Source organism: Lampetra fluviatilis, chromosome 10 (genome assembly GCF_964198595.1).
Source record: "Lampetra fluviatilis chromosome 10, kcLamFluv1.1, whole genome shotgun sequence".
In the NCBI taxonomy this organism is placed as follows: Eukaryota; Metazoa; Chordata; class Hyperoartia; order Petromyzontiformes; family Petromyzontidae; genus Lampetra; species Lampetra fluviatilis.
In genome coordinates this window covers 4,347,494-4,364,557 of record NC_136284.1, presented here as the reverse complement: position 1 = coordinate 4,364,557, position 17,064 = coordinate 4,347,494, and the positions used below count along the sequence as shown (strand labels likewise).

The following is a 17,064-nucleotide window of genomic DNA, read 5'->3' as shown; positions in this document are numbered from 1 at the left end:
TTACAGGGATTTGTTTTTGTCTTTGTACATTAGATAGTTTTTTTTTCCATATGTATATATGTAGGTCACTATTGATATGCATGTAATGTTATTCCACATTCAGCAAGCACGCACAGTTTTAATCCAATTGCAAAAGGAATACGTACAAATCGATATAAAAATCTACGTAGTTTATAATGTATTTCTGCCAAAAGGGAAGGAATGCCACAATATTTCAATTGGATGATCCTCATGTACAGTAAATTAATGTAAAAAAATATATACATGTTCGACAATGTATGCGTGGAGCTCATTCCTGGGCTTAAACGTTGCATTTTGCAAGATACACGGATTCATTATGTATGCCTTTAACCACTTTGCTCTGAACATGGTGTGTTTTTTTTAAACAAAACATTGTTTGGTAGTCTTGCCACGAGGGAAGTACACCAGTGAGTACAAACCACGCATCTTTTTTGCCGGATATTTTTTCACACGTAACACTAGAGGCTTCAAACAAGCGTCGTGGCGGGGTGCTCGTGCCAGAGCGCCACCATCATACACCGCACTATATTTCCGGAAGAAAAAAAAACTCAACAAAATAAACCGCCCGTCAAATCAATACAACGAACTTGAGAAGTGCAGGAACGGTCAAATATATATTTTTTAAATGTCAACAATTAAGCCGTGGCACGTGTGACAGATGTATTGTTCAAAACAAGTGGGGCTCGTGCGAGTAGAAGTTGCACGGGTATCGTTCGGCGATGATACCCGCGGTCGACGAAGCACTTCGTTGCTTATTTGTAATTCAAAAGTGGGTGGCGTGCGTGCGTGCCGCCCGTGGTTGGTGGTGGCGGTGGGGGTGTGCGGCGATTGGGGGGGGAGGGGGGAGAAGTCGATTGAGGTCGTTCGCTCGTTCGCTCGCGCGTGCACGGCACCGATGCTGTCCAGGGGTGAGTTGAGGACACCCACCGACTGCGTCACGCTGGAGGAGAGTAAATCCGGCACACACGGGGTGCGAGAGAGGGGAGCGAGCGAGCGGGCGTGTCAAGCCCGCAGCTAACAGCGGCGGTAGTCACTGCTTGTGGTGGGTGCCGTTCGCGTGGTGGGGTTGTTGTTTTCGGTGGCGCGCATGCCGGCTTTTTTTTCTCTTCTCTCTCTCTCTTTTGTTGCATGGCCCACATAAAAAGCCATTACTCTAATGCACGTACGCATTCGCTCGTGTACGGCACCAGCTTCGATTTTTGTTGTTTGCGCGTGTAGATGGATGTCAGGCGTCGTTAAAATACGGCGATTCTAACGTATGGGTGGAAGGATGGAGCGGCGGCGGGGGGGGTCACAGGATGAAGGACGCACTGACACACACACCGCCACACACGCGCTCACAAGTTGGGCTTAGGTTTTTGAAAATGTACCGCGTGGAAAAACGGGAGTATCGCCGCTGTGGTCTTTTGCAAGTGTTCCAGATTTCACCACCCCCATGCTTTATACATTAACATGCCAGCACCATGCCAGCACCATGCCAAGGGGCTTCACGGGGGGCTTTGTGAATAATGTCTGCTCAGGAGTCTGGCCGCTGACAGTGGCTATACTATCAAGAGGCAAGTACGCACCAGGCCAGAGGGAATGTTGAACTTATTTTGCACGTAACCAGCCGTACTAATCGGAGGGTGAGTGTTCTGGAATATGTACCGTGCGTTTAACTGTTGCGGCTGATAGCCCCTTTTTTAATTTTCATTGTTGCACCTTGAACATCGGTCACCCAAATTAGATTCCTGGTCATGGCTGACAAGTGACGAGTGATATCTGGACTGCTCCTGCTGCCACGTACCCCTACCGCTACTCACACCGACCATCGCAGTGAAGTATGACTGAACAACATTCGCCCTGTAAATAAAAAAAAATATTTTATCCATTAAATATTTTTGTTATATGTATGCATGTCATGTATAGGTTACGTGCAACAAGTTTGCTAAACAAAAGGAAAGATATTGTCTTGAAGAACACAAATAGGCGTACATACGTAGGCTTAGCAATCGAAAGCGGAACAATTCAAATCTATGTAAAGACCTTAATCTGTATGTTCCAAAAACCTCAAGGGTACTTCCCGACATGGTAGGAAGCTGACATTGGTACATAAGTAGGCCACAAACAGGAAAACAATCTGAAAATCATTTTAAGGCCCCCAAATCTCCATAAACATGTTTGTGCCTTGTGTCATTGAGAAACCGTTAAAATACAAGATTTATAGAGCGTTAAACAGCAAATAAAATTAAAGCGAGAACCATTGTTCTATCTTTGATTATTTTTTAGATATTTCGGATTAAAGAGGGTTTGAACGAAAAAAAGACGCATTTTATGATATTCAAATTTGAATCATTCTATAACGGTCAAAGATAGGAGCTCACCCTCATAGAGTATTAAGTTCATAAATGTTTGTTCTTTCTAATATAAAATTGCATAATCTTTAAATTGAATGGTTTCCGAGGTGTACGTCTTTAAATTTAAGAATTTAAATCAAGTCGTCAACAATGTGTTTTTTGCAGAAAAATACAGATTTTGTTGAGTAGTTAGTGTCTGATCGTAGATAAAAATTGAAAAAAAAAATCATCGGGTTAATCATTATATTTATTGAAAACTTCTGCTTGGCGAAGACAGGCAATGTAATAAAGAGGCGCACGAGAGCATGTCGTTGGAGTGCTTTTGCAAAGCTGACCTTGGTAAGCAAACCAATTCACCTGAAGAAAAAAGTTTTCACTTAGTTCGTGCGACTTGCTGTGATTCGTGCTTCAGGAAATACGGCGGTCATCAGCGAAAAATATGGAACAAACTCTGAACAGGGCGCAAAGAAGCACAAAGTGACAACGCGCCAAGGCATGTTGCATCCTCTCTGCTCTTCTGTGGGAGGATGGGTTTGAATCAGCCAAATGTGAAGCGAACATATACACATTCAATTACACCCTCCATAGGAGCGATCCCTCTGTATTGATTATTTTCTCAATGTATGCTATCCCAATCGTTTCTAAAATGTAAGGAGGTGACTTCAATTAGCAACCTTTTTAGGTATTTTTGTTTACGTTTAAATACTTTCAAAATTCATAAATATTTTTTTTTATTTTACCAGGTAAAGCCCACTGAGCTGTGTAGCTCTTTTTCAGAAGCAACCTGGCCACATATGATGTACATTTGTAGCAGCGAAATACTCTAAACGGATGTTTCTAAATGTGGAGGGAAAAACCAGAGGACCAGGAGAAAAATCCACACGACTACGGGGAGAACATGCAAATTCCAAATATACAGATGTTAGGGTCAGGATTGAACCCACAACCTCTTGTATACCAGGCGAGGGAGATAACATCTCGCCACCGTGGCACCCATATACTTTCATCACCTATATATATTTAAAGCAATTTCTTTGGGTGGTGTGCCATCCCGAATGCCCCATACAGATCATCTGCCACTGGTCTACTGTATGTGTACCACACAGGCACACCGCTCGCCTGTGCTCCCATCATTTGTCGGTTGTTTGTGCACGAGGGTGACATCTTGCCAAGTATGTTTGGAGTATAAACACTGCCCCATGGATCAAATTAATATGCATACTGAAACTCACGTACCGAAACTCAGCTCCCTATGCAGATATAGATTAATGTGTCAGAAGAAACATTATATTTGAATATAACAGTAGAAGTGTTCAAAACATTAAATTGTACCATCAACAGGTGGAGTCCCAGTTAACAGAACGTTGGGCCAACGTTGGTCCAACGGTTCCAACCACATGCCAACGTTGGCTCAAAGTTGGCATGTTTTGTGTTCATCCCCCCCCCCCACCTCTGATTAGCACGGTGCGAAAAAAAAATCAACATACGTACGTTTACTGGAGTAGTCGTTGGGATGAGCCACCTTTTCATATTGAGAGCATGTACCGATCTTCCAATGTCTCGTGCCCTTTCACGGAATATTTCAAGTTATCTATTACAACGATTTATATTTTTTCCTCATTGCTTCTCTTGAATTGCTAAGGAATATACCCTGGTGGAACCGCAACACACAGCCCACATGCAAATAAAAGACAACGGAAATACATTTAATCCCGATTTACATAATACAATTAGAAAGCATCACAAGGCAACACAGGAGTCAAGCGTCTAACGTCATGTCAATCTTTGTAAGTTATGGATTCCTGCACGCACGTAGCCTCTCTTCATTGGCGCTGAGGTGGGCGGCAGCGTGGCGCTGTGGTAAACACTCGTGCCTCACAGCATAGAAGGGCCTGAGTTTAATTCCTTGACTTGGGTGCCTTGTGTGCTCTGTCCCTGTTCTGCACAGGGTTCTTCTGACTCCCTCTGGGGTCTCTGGTTTCCTCCCAGAGCTAAAAAAAAATACACACAATGTAACTAAAAAAACATTACCTTCAAGTTATTTAATTTGGATTATACACAGCAGCAATGTCATGCCCCCTACTGCAAAACTTGGCAGGACCCTCCTGAAAAGAGTATTGAGCCTCGGTGAGGTTTTCCTGAGTAAACAAGGGTAATAGGCAAGTTGTAAATTAAAGGTAAGAATGCATTTTTCAAACAGATAAAAAATAATCTAGATTTGAAGCTTTCGTGACTGCAGGAATCCATACACTCTGTTTCTTTCGGTAAAGTCACGTAGGTATAAAATAAGATAAGAAATTATCACGACGTTTCGATTGCAACACAAGCAATCATCATCAGGTGGGAAAAATAAAAATACCCCACAGGAGCTAGGTGGATTGTTGCATCACAGGATTGTAATAATAAGTAGCAGTAGCTGGGGAGGCTTTCAGCCAACAGTAGATGGACCATGGCTTAATGATGATGATGAAAAACACATTCGTAGTCTAAAAAAATCGGTACTATATGCTACATGCGACGTATGGTAGGTTGGTGAATCTATTTATTTGAACCAGGTGACATCCCGCTGAGACAATGTGTGTCTTCTTCAAGCGAGAATTTTGGCAAACTACGAAGGGAACGTACGGAAGGGTCTGGGATGCAGAGGGGAGCAAAAATGCCTTTTTTTAATTATCAACATGAGCCATGATCAATTCAAGGCGTCTTCATCTCTAACGATTCTGGAATATAACGATCCACGCTCCTCCTTCCGATATTTGGAAGCCACTGGAGCTATAAGCACTTTTAAATCTAGTTCAAAGCTCATTTCTTTAGAACTTATTTTTGTGTTTAGGTTGTCCTACCACGGACCACACCTATGATTATCACGGTTGGCTACATACGGTACTTAAGAAGTTCTACATATATGCATAACTTAGTACATATGTAGTGTAACAGCGCCGGCTGGTGGACAGCAGCGGCAACTGTGGTGGACAGACAGGACACACACCGGTGAGGGCGTGAGCACGGTGTGGGCAGAGGGGAGGAACTGGGGTAAGGGTCACAGAGGACTCCATCTGGAGGCCCCTGGAACCTGCTAGCGGGTTTGAGAAGGGAGGCGCAGTCAGGGCGGAGCCAGGCTGCGCTGGGAGCATAAAAGGAGCTGAGAGCGGGGGGCTCAGGGCTGTCGGTTCTGGGAGTGGACTCGTCTCGTCGTTGCTGTCGTTTTGTCACCGTCGTCGCTAAATGTCTCCACTAGATATTGCATTAGGAAGGATAGTAGTTGGCTATCTCAGTCAGCGCCGTCAGTGTTAGATGGCTAGTGTTGTGTACAGGCTAGGCTGAGCTACTGTGGAGAGTGTGCGGACGAGACCGTGAAAGTTGTTAAGAAAGTGCCTCCTAGAAACTCTGTCTCTGAATCGTTGACACTACACATACATCCACCGCGGATCTGGATGACACCTTCCCTTCCCCCTTGGCTGCCATTGATTTTTACCACTGGCTATCATCGCGTCTAGATATGTGTCTGGTTAGGGTTGCCTGCCGCAACCTGTAAGTCACAGAAAAACTGGGACATAAGGGGAAGAATAAGAAGGATTATCTTATGATGCAATAAGAAGGGACACCTACATGCAATTGCATTGCGTACAGTATTCCTAGGTCAATGACAAAAAGGTTAATGTCCCAGGAAGATTTACAGATTTCCCAGGATGGACAACTCAACAACAGGATGTACTGGAAAAAACCAGGACAGGTGGCAACTCAATGGCCTGCCAAAGCCCACTCACTTGACAGATACTAACACTGCTACTACACATGCCGTACAATGTGATAGTTATGAAGAAAAACAAGTTAAACTGATTTCTCGTTGGGATGGACATTGAGGTGGTGCTCATCTCCCTGGAGCCAGTGGTGGAAGTTCCACATTCTTATGGCGGGGAGCGGGGGGTTAGATTTTCAATCTTAGATTATGAACAACAGTTAAGTGAAACCAATCGAAGGAACGTTCACATGAGGAATGGGCGAGGATATCCACAGTGGAATTCCCAAAGGGGGTCTGGGATATGGAGGGTATTCTCCAGATTGTAAGCCACACACCCCCAACTTCCTGCTAGGGGTCAATTAATTTGGCGTCACAAGACATCTGGGCTACGCTGCTTAGGGCAAAGTGTGTCAAGAGTACAGTGTTTGCAAGCATGGGTGTTTCATTTTGGACGCACGAGTGATTTAAAGGCTGGGATTCATCTGGACACGGGGTTGTCTTATTTATACCACTGCAAGGAACTGCCAGGAATAATGGCAATGAAACGCATTAACATCTTACAAGAGTGTTAATGAGTTTCCTGCATATTTGATATGTTTCGTTTGGCAATCAATCGTAAACCGAGTAGCTAATTCACGCGCTGTTAAAATGTAAATGCTCGGATTTGTTTGTCATTTGTATTTTTGACAGGAACTAACGGTTATTTATTCATTGTTTTGCTCAGACGTTTAAAACTGACGTCTTCCTTTGCTAACAGTGACCAATCAGGCTCAGGAATAAGGCAGGCGATGCAATTTCCCTTTCAATGAAAGCAGGGCGGCGATCAAGGCCTCTTAAAAGCAGCACCCCGCAGCTTTGAGAAAGTCGGATTCTAAAAGCGCTACCACCAAATTGGCTCTCTGTGTGCGTGCGTCATAATCGAAAGGTAATTGCAGTGATGTTACTCCACGGTCAACAGCCACGGTTTTTTTTCCTCTTCTTAACGTGACGTCAAAAAACATCCCAATTATAGCCTTAACAGACTGTTGGGGCGACTGCTGTTAGCGAGTAGCACATGTGAAGGCCGGCACAGCGCACGAGGGGGTGGGGTGGCTAGCACCACGCCCGGCCGCCTTTGTCTCCCCGGCGGCGATGTTTACGCATAGCACCATTGACTCATTTGAGGCTGAGTTGACCTACGGGACCGGTTCAGATAATCGTCACCGGCGTTGCGCGGTGTGCGGGAATCGAACTCGGGTCCCTAAGCTTCGTAGTGCAGCGCGCTGACCGTACACACGCGCACACGCGCGCGCGTACGCACCGCAAAGGATTTGCAGGGATGTTCACAATCTCGTAAAACCTGTCCGACGGTACTGTAAAGCATTCACGCGCAAAAGCAGCAGCAGCGTGCGTGGCGGTGTCCCTGACAGCCAAGTGACCATACAGTGAGCTCTTCATTGTTTCGGATCTTGAGAGTCCATAGTGGTCAGCGCGCACAATAAATCTGCTGACCGAACAGTGGTTCGGTTGGCTCACATCGTGAGAAGGGGTTGTGGTCTTTACCTCCAATCCGCGCTTGTGCGTTATACGGTTACGGTAAAAGCGTTGGGATTATTAGATATATTTTTGCACAAAATAAGCGTGGCCTCGAGTGGCCACGTGTATGGCACATGCTGCAAAGGGGATACTTGCACAGCGCGCGGGCTGTAAACACCATCGACTGTCGTTAGTTCTGCGTGGCAAGGAGAGGCATTTGTGTTGAATCACGGTGGCGAGATGCTAACTAACCTCGCCTGGTGCGCAGGATATCGTGGGGTTCGATCCGACCCTGACACCTGTATATTTGGAACTTGCGTCTGAATGCTGTCTCCCCGACAGACCTGATCTTCACCTGAGGACGGCTGCTTGCGTTGTGGCCGAAACGTCGTGAGAATGATTTTATTATGTTTTATTTTTATTATTTTATTACTTCCCTTCTACGTGACTTTACCGAAAGAACCAAGAAGATGAATCCCTGCAGTCACGAAAGCTTTAAATCGAAATTTAATGTCAACATGATTATCCACTTCGTTGAAAAAAATAGTTTAGTTTAAATCTCATAGTTGCTCGGAAATCTCATAAATTGTCATGTTCAGCCAGCTCTAGTCGTTTCGGAAGTGCGCTTGAATATGGTCTGAGCACTGACGGATGAAAAAGTAAAAGGCGCAGTCCTGCAATTTTCTGCTCACGTCCCCCGGTCTAGAGAGCCCTTCTCTTAGAGCAGTGTTCTTCACGAGCTTTCAGAGGGAGGGGGACACCATCGCCGATAAGACATCATCAGTGTGAGGGCCGCCACACATTTGAAACCATTGGGGGTTTGACAGCAGCACGATGATGGGTGGTGGTGGTGGTGGTGTTTTCACATTTGTGTATTGTCAGGGGCCGCCAGTGGCCCGCGGGCCTCTCAATGAAAGAACAATGTCATCAGAGGGTGCTTCCATGCTGGCCAGATTATGTTTTTTGAAAAAGGAAGGAGTTACCCACACTCTACTTCAGCCGATCGACTTTGTTTTGACCCACTTATGGCTGCTCGATGGACAGAGCCGGAGCCGGACGGGGAGAGGGGGTTTAAGAACCTTTCCCTGTCGTCTCCTCTGGATTGTCGAGTCCGCTCACCACTACACCACCAGGGCAGTAATATTTGTTTAAAGGATATGGAACGAGTATGAAAACTGTATTATAGTGCAAACGCGTGGATATTAAATGCATCACATTGTATATATGTGAGTAACTTTTCTAATACGATAAGCACATTATTTATTTAAGACCTGACCCGGCTACGTGGTTCAGCAATTCTGCATGGGTAGATAAAGTGAACATCACTTTCTGGTGGAGTCAACACTGATTGTCCTATGGATAGACTCGCCCCCACCATAGAATTGTGGAATTCCCACGACTGGCTTAACGCTGTATAGAGAAGATGAGTGCCTCCTCAATCCTCATTTTGAGCGGGAAATTACTTTGACTTTCGATTTGAGACGAGGTGAGAGCCCATTTCCTGGGCCTACTGGTCCACTCTCTTCCTCTGAACACCATTCGTGAGTTAAAAGCGTGAACATTTCTGGGACGCAATCTTACATAACGTAGCTTGGAAATTTAAAGCATCTCTCCGGTGGGCGAATATAAAAAAAATGTGAATTATTTAACACGTGGTGTAATTTGTGACTCCACTGAAGGGCACACATTCGGCAAGGTGAGCGAGTTTGCACGCAACAGCAGTACAGAAATTGAAACGTGTAAAAAAACTTTTTTTTTACACGCAGCCTGCCAAGTTCTGATAGTTGAAATTGTTGGAGAAAGCTCTTAATCAATGTGACTCCTGGCACACAATCACTGGAAAACAGCATCTATTTTGGTTGGGAGAATTGAAAGACTCGACCAGACAGACTAAAGGCACGTGCCTCTAGTCTGTCTGGTCAACGCACATCTCGTGATGGTTTTAGCGATCATCGGGTGAACAAAAATCGGCTTGCCCGTAGTCTCTTCATCACCAGGGTTATATCGCCACCGGATATCGAAAGTGCGCCGAATGTGTCTTAATTCCGTGGCCTGTGCAAGGCCCACCTATTCCGACTTGCATCCCCATAAAATCGATTTAAAAAAAATTAAAACTAGCTCATTACTGATTCATTATTGTATTAATTTTCATTTGCCGCTTACCTTTCTTATCCTATTAATTGCGCACGGTTGTGATTTACTTTGTTCGGTCGGTGTTAGCCGCTGAGGTCGTCAAGGGTTTATTTTTTCATTCCTGTTGCGGTATGCCAGTGAGGCTCGTAGGTTACTTCACTATACTTCACCGCCCTAGTCCGTGCGGGTTAGTGAGCGCAGGGAGCACAGATGTGGGAGCAAAGAATCACGGTATGACAAAAGACTATACCGTTCCCGTTCCGTTGTCATATGCACTGACGCCGTTATTGAGGGTGGATTGATGGAGATGTGTTCATCACTCTTGCAGTGTCACGTGGTATTGAACATATGTGTACATATGTTGAACTTCTTTCACACCGTACGTAGCAAACCATGCTTATCGGAGGTGTGGGACACGCAACATTTGCAAACGTGTAGGCACACGCAACATTTGCCAAATATTCATGGCTGCAGCAGTGCAAGTAAAATAATATTTTTGCTATTTAACATATGGAAATGCATCACTTTTTAATTGCCAAAATGTACAACGTACAACTCTTTTGTCAATCTATTGCTGGATGAAGGCCTTCCCATTCGATATTGGTCATGAGAGGTGTTTAATTGCCCATATTTCACTGCACTCGGTCGGTGCAAATTGGTGATTGTGGGAATCAATACTGGTTCATCTCCAGTATATCAGCCACCACTGATTTAGCTGAGAATTGAACTCAAGTCGGTGCGATAAACACTGCACTATTTCCATCGGATTACAAGTATGAAAATAAATCACACCTCGCAGTGCATGTATAATGTAAATTTACCCAGAAAAGCCTCACAGACCCCCACACTGACATGAGGCACTGGCACAAAATGGAATTCCAGATGGAAAGAAAACATCTGAAATGCAGGAGAGAGAAAAACATTCATCCAACTCTACAGTTCACCTCAAGTTCTTAAGAAATCCACCTCTAAATCTGGAAATGTAAATTTTGCCGAATTCAAGTATCACACATATAAAGGTACAACCTCTCATCTGACACATTCTGCCAGTGTTAACACACACGAGAATGCAAACGCTCTGTTGTGGAGTATCCTGAGCAATACAAAAAAACACATACAAGGCAAAGGTGAAGCTGTACAATATCGTACTCCTCAAGTGATGCTCCTTTTATCCACCCAATAACTCTTCCATGGCTGGGTCAGACGCCTTGGAAGAGGCGAGAGCACACACACTTAATCCCAACATGCGCAACCTCTCAATCGTCTACCTGTGTTGAACACCTTCGTGCTTGCGTCATTGTTTAAACTTCGGGGTCCAGGGCTGGGAGATCGAACCTATGTTGCATATACTGTATGTTGAACTTCTTTCGCACCGTACGTAGCCAACCGTGATAATTTAAGGTGCGGAACAGGAAAACCTCTGGATTGCAAGTCCAGTGTGCTAACCATCACACCACGGCAGCAACCATCACACCACGGCAGCCTCCCATTGCAGCATATATATCATACTGTTTCGTGTTTGGCCCATTGGCCTTCTAGAATTGTTAATGTTATGGTGTTAGCGAGATCATTTATACACTTTGCGTGAAAAAAACACTTAATTTTTCAAAACACCAACATACCATATATTGATGCTCCTGATCAGCCATCCCTGTGTGGGGTGCTCTTTATTTGACAAAATAAGATTAAAATTAATAATTTGGCCAGGTAAAAATTACACCTCTTTTAAATAATTTACTCCACTGAAGACTACAACACATTTTCCATCTCCTTAGTTTTGTTGTTGTGAGCAGATGCATTTAGGGTGCAGTGACAAATAGATATGAGACAACCATCTTTATTAATTACATGTCATCACATCTCTGCTTTAAAACCCAGCCACAGCTGTCAAATTGACTTCTGGATAAGACACAAAAAAACACACGGACAATAAAAACCCTTCACAATTCATGGACAAACGCTCTGCAACGCCTTCGTACATTTCCACAAATGCAGCCTCTATGGCTCAAGAGGTAAAAAAAAACATCTGAACCTGGCATGGGAAACCCTCTGCGGGTGCCATGAATTTGCCAGATGAGAGGGCCCACGCCGGATTGGTTGGCCCCGTCTACACCCACACATCGGCCACATCCAATGGTGCCGCGGCTTGCTTGGCCAGAGGCCAGCAGCATAAATAACATCTGCGTCAACTAGGTTTGTGGCTAGAGCCGCTGTTGCCGCTTGCTATTGAAGCAGCACCGTATACATACAAGGAGGGGGGTAGGGGTTGGTGGTGGTGGTGGTTGTAACGCCGCAAAACAACAGTGTCGTGACGGCCATTTGCCTTCCAGGAAAAATCGCACGGCGAAGAGGACGAAGAGGCGGGCTGTCATAAGTGTGTGTGTGTGCCCGTGTGTGTGTGAACACATTTCACGCAGAGAAGAGAGAATCGGTCGTCGTCTTAAAATGAAAGTTTAAGGGGAGGGGGAGGCCGCTGAGAGAGGAACCGAGACCCGTGACACGGGAGCCGACTGGGGTTTGGCGTGAGAACGTTTCTCCCCTCTGGGGTTAGGGACTGGGGTGGATGGGTGGGTGGACTTGCGAGAGAGACACAACAACAACAACATCATCATCATCAGCGGCGGCGGCGGCGGCTTGGGTTGTCAGTGGCGCGAGAAGAAAAGTTTGGAAAAGCCAACAGGTCGGTACGGACGTTTCGGTGGCTATTCTTCAATGTGGCGAGTGGTTTGTGTTTATTATTGACAATTTTACAGCTGGTCCTGTGTGCACAGAACGGCACCATACATTTGCTATCTTGTTTTGAGCAACGTTTTGAATGCAATCAGCGTTGTTGTTGTTGAAGGGTAGGGTTAGGGTGAGTGGCATGGCATATTACCGTGTGTGTATGTGCATGTCTTTGTGGGTGTTTGTGTAGGATCTGTGTGTGTGTACGGTAACCAAATGTACTTATTTCCATCCCCCCATTAGATACTGTATTACATAATCTCGCACGCGTGATAACTGGCCGAACCGAGTACTACAGCGCTTGTTAAAGCTTTATAACACTGCGTCTTCAATGCTATAACTCAACAGCAGCCGTGCCGATTTAAAAGTAGATACGATGGACGGCCAAAAGCCGCCTGCCCCTCGAGACCAGATGACATTTGGGGCATTCGATCTCTCTTCGACATCGGCCTCATCCCCGTAATAATGATCATCGTGTACTGACGCAGATCAATTGACCGTCGTCAAATGTCAAAGTGCGCACGTGGTCGTAAAATGTTGACGCAAATGTCCCCGTTCTCTTGGCTTTTAGCGCGCGAAAAGCCAGAACCCTGCGTGCTTATGGTGACGGAATTATCATTTGGCTTGTTTGCACAAATCTGGACAACATTATGGAGCAGTATATATAAAAAAAAACCCAACTCCCCGAGAAAACAACATACCGGTGATAAATATTGTCGTTTGTCCGTGAATTATGGGTGAACTGCAAGGCATTTAATTGTTAGCACCAGCCTAGATTGTTTGTTTCTTGTGTGTACGCCCCAATTGTGTCTTGTCTATTTGTGTCCGTGTGTCAATTTGTGCTGATTATGTGTATGTTACGTGTATCTCATTTTTGTAGCTGGCTGTCCAGCACCTGGTCCAAAGGTCTGTTAAGACCATCATCATGTGTCTTTGTGTGCATCAGTCTTGTCTTTGAGTGCGTGTCAGTGTCTCTGTTCATCTATTTATCTGTGTGTGTGTCCATGTGTCTTTGTGTATCTATTTTTCTGTATATATTTATTTGTCTATCTTTATGCCGGTCTCTTTGTATCTGTGTCACTGTCTCTGGCTTTTTCTGTCTTTGTGCTGTCTCTGTATTTGTTTGTATCTATGTGCGTGTTTCATTGTCTTTGTATAGCTGTGTATTTGTATTTGTTTGTATTTCTGTGTCTATATCTGGCCGTGTTTGCGTACCAGTACGTGTATGTGTGAGCCTGTGTGTCTCTCTGTGTTTCTATCTGTGTGTCTGCGTTAAGTGTGCCTGCATATCAGTATATCTGCACGTTCCTGCGTTTCTCTGTTATGTGTGGGCCCACCTTTCAGCGGGGTCCAAACATCTAAAACTCTGCCATTTTTTCGCAATGTTCCTCCAGGATTGTGAAATGGGTCGTGATGCCACTTATAGGATGAGCGTAATATCACCCCCTTCGCCACTGCTTCTGCCTGACATTGGACAAACGCACATTGTGATGTGAATGTGGGCAAACTCGTTCGAAAGCAGTTTTTTTTCTCTCCCCTCCCCATTAATAAAGTGCTGTAAGGTATCTGTTTATTTTGATAGACTCGTAAATTCAGCATTGCAGGGGCAGACTTGTGGTTCAGTGCAATAGCCGTCAGCTTAACTTGATTATCTTCCGATTGTGAATGACAACACTGCCATAACACTCAAACTGATGTCGTTCACCTTGGTTTGTCTTGTACAAGGGCACACTGAAATAAACAAATAAAATAGCTCATTGCTTAACAAGTAAAGCTGGATTACAGTGGCAGATTAATTGTCTTATTTTCTTGCATAGTTTAGGGCAAATGTATAGCATGAAAACACTGCAACTACCTATACGCATTAAATACATTTTCATTTTGAGGTTTTATATAATTGCTACTCGAGGGGCAGCTGAATTGTTATAATGTTTTGCAAAAGAATACCAATCACACAGTCAAAGGATGATCATCCTGAGATTGAAGACATACATTTACAGATTCCAGTGATACAATGCTCTCTCTCTGTAGGATAGGGTGCGCATGCACAACGCAATTTCCACTGCCGTTGTGAATTCCACCGTCGATATTTCAGGCTTGGAATTCACTCGCCGCTCGCTTCGTCATCAATTCCCATGATTATTCCCGTGGTGTGGGCGGAAGCAATGGAGGTGAGGTTTTTACGACATCGCGAGCAGATAATTTTGGACGTGCGTTCAGGAACTATAAATGATGTCACGTCTGTGTAATTCGTCTATTTATAAATACAGAGACAGCTGGGCAGTGTTTACAAACTGTGGAACCGATGAAAAGAAAGCAAAATATTTGCCTAAATTCAAAAGTGATTTCCTGCTCAAATGACCATTGAGACAGTGAGTGATCTTCTCCTGTGTACAGTCCTGAGCCAGTAGTGGCAATTCCACAGTCCTATGACAGGGCGAGTGTATCCACATTGTAACCACTGTTGACTTTCCCACACAGTGATCCAGATTTTATCGACCCTAGAGGGATTATGGGTTGTATCAACCATCAACCAAGATCTGTACTTGTAACCTTCCGATTGCGAGCCGCCTTGCTGGTCGATGGCTATTTGATAATGAAAACCATTACCCTTACATTTTGATCTGAACTGTGGCATCACAATTCTGTACGTTTCCACTGCCCATGTTGGCCCCATCATTGTCAGAGCCATAAACGGAGAGTGATGGGCCGTTTTCCCAGAACAGTGGCTTTGTCTATGCATTTGCTTTGACGTTTGCTTAAAAAGTACCAACGCATGGGAAATGTTTGTGATTATATTAACATCTTCAAACCCCCCCCCCCCTCCACGAGAAAATTATCTATCTTAGTTATTGGAAGAGACGTTTTCTCAGAAATAAAATGTAAAGTGTGATTATTAAGTAGATCGTCTGCCCACTGTAATTCCAGTAATGAAGAGCAGGCCACATGGGGTTATGTGCAACATGCATGAGTGGATTACTCTTATAGCCATGTCATTCTGAATAGAAAATTGACATTTGCGCATAATAGGATGCTCTGTTTATTACCGCAACAGATTCTGCCTTGTTTTAGTTATCCTGATTTAGCCTTTCATCTTAATTTTAGCAAAAGTGGTTTAATAAGTGCAGATGCAGCATTTGATACTTATTAAAAGGTTTCAATTAATTACGGTATTCTTTCACAACCATTGTCATTTGTCGTGGAAACAAGAGGCGATTAGAAAATTAGATTCAGGCATATAGAAAAATATATATAATACGAGTGTTTGTTTATGTATTCATACGCAGACCTTTAAACGTTAAAAATATCCGCAGCGGTGGTGTCAAATTTAATGGCAATTATTAACAGATGCATGCACGTTATGTCGTTTGATCATTCAGTTTCAATAGACTTCTGAAAGACTCGATTCGCACAAGAACATGTTTAGAACGTTTTGTTGATAATGAAATCGTTGGATGAGTGAAGTGAACACTGCATTTAGAATGACTGTATTTGCCATGAGTGGTTTTACAAAATTATTTACATTTTGTTGGGGGTTTGACCTTTGATCTGAGGAGTGTACATGTGTAACCACTCTACATTTGTCTGGTTAATTTCTAACTTGTAAAAGATCAAAGTCTTGCTTTGAATGAATCTGATTTATAACAATATAAAACCAATAGACAACTTCCCCGATTCACATTGAAAACGGCGGGAGCACACGCACTCAACACGTGGTGGGTGTCGTTTTCAACTATCACTCCTCGCATTATCCTCCCCCACCTTGCTCTCAAACAACGCCACAACCTTTTAAACAATGACATTTACTGAAAAGCAGCCACTGTAGGGGGAAATTTGGCTTGGGGTGTGCAATCAGTTTTCACCGCCAGCACACACTCACAGCACATGCGCTGTCGAGTAAAACTATTATTAGTACCACCAGCAGGCACGACTGGCTGCTTGAAATATGTGAAGTCATGATGTACTTGAGTGTCTTGTTTTTTTTGAGGCGGTCAGGAATACACTGTAGCGTGGCGGATCTTCGAGTTACTAGAATGCAGCATGTGGGGAGGAGTGTGGGTTGGGTGGGTGGTTATTGGGCAATCAATTTGTTTTGAGCTCAGTTCTGGGTAAGTGGAGATGGAACACCGGATTTACGAGCACACGACTGACGGCGTAAGAAAACAAATACGTAGACAATGGCTCCTTCTCATATCCGTCTCTTCACATGGAAAAAAACAAACTAAAACAACTCACAAGTACAGTTTTACCTCGACATACGAAGTAGACGCGTTCCTGGAGATTCGTTCGCATATTGAAGTTACAGAGGCGTTCCCAGCCTCTGTAACTTACCATTTAATACTGTAAACGCATAATAGCTTACCATTCATATTTTCAACAGACATTTTGTATTGAAAATAAAATATTTTATACTGTATTAAAATAAAATAAAATAAACTGACGTCAATAAAAAAAAGTGAAGAAACATAACTTTATTCTTATTTATACATCACTGCAGATCGATTAATTTCTTAATCCTTTCACTGTATTTATTTATAATTTTGCTTTTTTTTCCGTGTAAGAAAATGGTGCGAAAAAAATCCAACGTTCATT

General features: G+C 43.9%; 1 protein-coding gene across 1 annotated transcript in view; it reads left to right on the top strand.

Annotated features, from left to right (window-relative positions):
• The first annotated feature begins 11,924 nt into the window (after nt 1-11,924).
• Nucleotides 11,925-17,064, top strand: part of LOC144934443 (vitamin D3 receptor-like) — an 84,250-nt gene continuing 79,110 nt past the window's right edge. Inside the window, exon 1 of the mRNA XM_078860195.1 lies at nt 11,925-12,427. The gene's annotated coding sequence lies outside the window, so the exon portion shown is untranslated. The remainder of the gene's footprint in view (nt 12,428-17,064) is intronic.